Here is a 4,750-nt window from a genome sequence, read left to right as displayed (position 1 = left end):
CGACGAAACACGGCCTTGCCTCGTCGCATATCATCACTCCACGCAGATGCGGTGCCACCACGGCTTTAGCCGCACTCAGAAATTCAATTCCAAGGATCAGATCAAAATCATCCAGAGGTACCACCATTAGATTGCACTCTGTCTCCCACGAGCTAACCTTCAAAGTGATCCTTGCCGAGCCCTGTATCGGCTTCGCCTCTGAATTCACAGCTTTCAATTTATTGGAACTCTGAACAACATCGAGACCCAGTCTCTCTGCCTCTCGGTGTGCAACAAAATTATTCGTCGCACCAGAGTCAACAATGGCTTTCACTTCCCTTCTGTTGACAAAAGCTTTAACGTACAACAATCCCTTGAACTGGGTAGTCGGACCCACTGTCAAAGCATTCAGCAATTGTAGAGGGTTCATCTGGGGTTGTCCTTCTTGGCTCACGGTTTCAGTCTCCTCGGTAACCATAGCGTTCACTTTTCCTCTTAAGGGACATTCCCTCGCAAAATGTGGGCCTTGGCAGATAAAGCAGCCCCCATTTTTCCCTTTGCCACGATTGTCAGATGTGTTGGAGGAACTATTCCGTTCGTTCCCTCCCCCACCATCTTTCTTCTTCCCATCGTTTCTCTGTCCTCCCTGAGAACCCGAGGGTTTGTTGTTCTTCTTCTTCTTCTTCCCACCATTGTTAGACTTCTTACTCGCATTCCCCTGCGAAGTCTGGGCTGTGTATTTAAAATCTACCAGCTTTTCGGCCGCAGCAATGGAAGTGGGTAGGTCCGTCACTGCTTGCCTTCGAAGTTCAGCCTGTGCCCACGGCTGAAGACCTGATAGAAAGTTGAATAATTTGTCCTCCTCGGACATGTTCTTAATATCCAGCAATAAGGAACTAAATTCCTTAACGTAATCTCTTGCTGGTCCAGTGTGCTTTAACTTTTTGAGAGACTCCCTCGCAACCCACGCTGTGTTACAAGGGAGGAATTGATCTTTCAATTCCTTCTTCAAGACATCCCATGTCTCAATCTTGGGACGGCCCACGCTAGCATCATCCTCCATCCTAGTGCGCCACCATAACTTGGCATCACCTTGAAGATACATGCTGGTTATCGATACTTTCTCAGAATCCGGAATCTTCGCGGCTCTGAAATATTGTTCGACATCCCAAAGGAAATTCTCTAATTCCTTTGAATCACGATTGCCATTAAAGGTCTTCGGTTCAGGAACCTTGACCATGGAGGAACTACCAAAAGACTCAAAGCCCTGATTAGCCATAGCCCTCTTCAACAAAGCCATATCCGCATCCAATGCCATGGCTCGGTCCTTCAGAGACCGTGAAAGAACTAAGACGTCCTCAGACAACGTCTTGATCTTCTCGGAAAGATCCTTCTCCATCTCAGTCATCGCCTGACCGATAACACTGATCCTCTCAGTGGCATCCTTCTGCAAGTCCGTGATAGCATTCCACAGAAGAGTCAGCTGCTCCGAATGTTCATCGCCACGAACGAACAAACTGACTTCAGTATCTTCCGCTAGAGCACCAACGCACTCCTCAAGCCGTTCCACCCTTTCTCTCAATTCTAACATTGTCACCATTGTTGCTAGTTTCCCAACACGAAACCTAGCTCTGATACCAGTTGTCACAGGGTCACTCTACGCTATGTATTTTTTTTCCTGTGATGGCCTAAGTTCCCCAACTTAGTCAGCCAACCCAACACTAAAACGCACACAAACAATACTCGGATCACAAACTCACACACTCTCGTGTATCAAGTAAATAAACATGCACGAACACAAGTAAAGGCACACACCACAATTACAGGAGCTCTCTCCCAACTTTGTTTATTACTCACAAATAACAAAGAACACAAGTGTACATGCGCTGGACATCACATACCGATGTCTTAGGCGTCCAAGCCATATAAATAACATGCCAACAATGGCAATGGTTGACAACCCCAACCACCTAGGTGTCTGCTGGACCAACCAGCACCAAGCTCATGGGAAACCAACTGTTGGCATCTCCTCCAAGGGTCGCGACGTTCCACTTGAATCGTCCTCAGATCTTCCCTAATAACCGTCATGTAAACTGCCCAATTGCACCTGTTCGTAGGGACACCATCATCAGACGCCTTGGGGATGCCCAGGGGCACGCCACCAGTCAGACGCGCGCGCACCAACCCACGTGGTGCCATAATGCACCAATATACCAACACATGATTTCCCATCATTTTCGAAGCTTAGCAACACCTAAATATGGCCTATACACCGTCCCTAGGCATTGGCAGAAGACCCCCCCTAGGGGCACCAAGGTCACCCCCTCTAAGGAGGATTCTGGAGATTTAACCATCTGGCAGGAACATATGTGATGTTTGTTTGGGAGACATATTTCCATTTTTGGAAACCTTCCCAAGCTCAAATCCTCAAGCCCTTATAACCTCCCATCCTAGACCCCTCTAGGATCCTTTTCAACCAAACTCCACCCAAGGAATAATTGTTTGGCTCGGTAGTGTCCGTTCCACCCAAGCCTGCGCCCATGTGCACGCGCGCTAACCTCCTGACGTGCGTGCGTCTGACTGGTGGCGTGCCCCTGGGCGTCCCCAAGGCGTCTGACGATGGTGTCCCTACGAACAGGTGCAATTGGGCAGTTTACATGACGATTATTAGGGAAGATCTGAGGACGATTCAAGTGGAACGTCGCGACCCTTGGAGGAGATGCCAACAGTTAGTGTCCCATGAGCTTGGTGCTGGTTGGTCCAGCAGACACCTAGGTGGTTGGGGTTATCAACCATTGCCACTGTTGGCATGTTATTTATATGGCTTGGACGCCTGAGCCATCGGTATGTGATGTCCAGCGCATGTACACTTGTGTTCTTTGTTATTTGTGAGTAATATACAAAGTTGGGAGAGAGCTCCTGTAATTGTGGTGTGTGCCTTTACTTGTGTTCGTGCATGTTTATTTACTTGATACACGAGAGTGTGTGAGTTTGTGATCCGAGTATTATTTGTGTGCGTTTTAGTGTTGGGTTGGCTGACTAAGTTGGGGAACTTAGGCCATCACAGGAAAAAAAATACATAGCGTAGAGTGACAGGGTCTTCAACAACCTCTTCTTCTACCTTACCCTCATTCTCAACTTCAACTTTTGAGGCAGGTATAGACTTCTTGACTGGCTCTTCCAACTTCTTCCCACTCCTCAAAGAGATTGCATTGCACTGCTCTTTAGGATTCACCTTTGTATTACTTGGAAAATTTCCTTGAGGCCTACTTTGTAACATATTTTCCAATTGACCAACTTGCATCTCAAGATTCTTGATGGATGAGCAAGTTTCTGTCATAAATTGAGATTGAGAGTTGGTCAGAGTTAACAGTGCAGCTTGTAACTTATTTGTCTTCTCTTGAGCAACAGGTAGTATTGATGGTTGTAACGGTGCCTGAGGTGAAGCTTGAAGCATAGGCTGCTGAATTTGTTGAAAATCCTGATTATTTCTCCATGAAAAAATTAGGCTGATTTCTCCACCCTTGATTGAACAGATTGGAGAATGGACTATTCGCTTGCCTATTGAAATTTCCCATCATATTCACCTGTTCCATGGGAATGGGGTTTTTCATCTCAACTACCATTCACTGCTCAAATGGGTGAGGACCACAACAATTATGACATACCACTTGGATTTGCATGACCTGAGTGGCCATAGAATTTTGTTGCAGTTGCTTGGTCAATGATGCAACTTGAGCAGTGAGAGCGGTAATAGCATCCAGCTCGTGCATACCGGCTACCTTCTTATTTCTATCTCGTTCACTAGGCCACTGATAGTTATTCATGGCCATTTCCGCAAGCAATTCATAGGCCTCATTAGCATTCTTGCTCATGAAAGCACCTTCTGCTGCAGCGTCAATAATGGTGCGAGTTGTCCCACACAAACCGTTGTAAAAATTATGGACTAGCATCCATTTTTCATTCCCATGATGAGGACATTTCCTCAAAAGTTCCTTAAACCTCTCCCATGCATCATAAAGAGACTCTCCATCAAATTGAGAGAAGTTATTAATTTCCCCTCTTAACTTTGCAGCCTTGGATGGAGGGAAAAATTTAGCAAGAAATTTCAGAGCTAATGCCTCCCATGTAGTGATTGAATTGGCTTGAAGAGAGTTCAACCAACATTTAGCTCTATCCCGTAGTGAGAATGAGAACAATCTCAATCTAATAGCATCGTTGGTGACCCCATTGTATTTAAAAGATCCACACAGCTCCAGGAAATTGGCTATGTGTGTATTAGGATCCTCAGTAGGGAGTCCACCAAACTTGACAGTAGACTGGACCATTTGCAAAATTGCCGACTTAATTTCAAAATTATTGGCTGCAACTGCCGGCGGTTGGATGCATGATTGTACTCCAGTAACAACAGGAAGTACATATTCTCTGAATGGGCGAACTACTGGCTCAGCAGCGTCCCCATTCAACACATTGCCCTGATGTTGGGCCATCTCTGCTACCCGTTTTCGCTTTCTATTCTGTCTGCAAGTCCTCTCAATTTCAGTATTAATGGGCAAAAGATTGTCAGTCCTTTGACGTCACCTATACCAATTGGCACCTAAAATTAACATTCTCAAACACAACAGTTAAAAACAATTAACATAGAAAAACCAAATTAGAATAAAAATCAATTGTATTGATATTAATAAAAATCAGTCCCCGGCAACGGCGCCAAAAACTTGTTGCGAATTTTATAGCTACGCAAGTATACATAATCGCAATTTGTAATAAA

General features: G+C 45.5%; 1 non-coding gene across 1 annotated transcript; it reads left to right on the top strand.

Annotated features, from left to right (window-relative positions):
• Positions 1-3,941: 3,941 nt before the first annotated feature.
• On the top strand, positions 3,942-4,048 carry LOC133820055 (small nucleolar RNA R71). The gene has a single exon (XR_009886489.1). It is a non-coding gene; the product is annotated as a small nucleolar RNA R71 (small nucleolar RNA).
• The last annotated feature ends 702 nt before the right edge of the window (positions 4,049-4,750 follow it).

The sequence above is a fragment of the Humulus lupulus genome, chromosome 2, assembly GCF_963169125.1.
Source record: "Humulus lupulus chromosome 2, drHumLupu1.1, whole genome shotgun sequence".
Taxonomy (NCBI): domain Eukaryota; kingdom Viridiplantae; phylum Streptophyta; class Magnoliopsida; order Rosales; family Cannabaceae; genus Humulus; species Humulus lupulus.
This window is presented reverse-complemented; position numbering and strand designations above follow the sequence as displayed.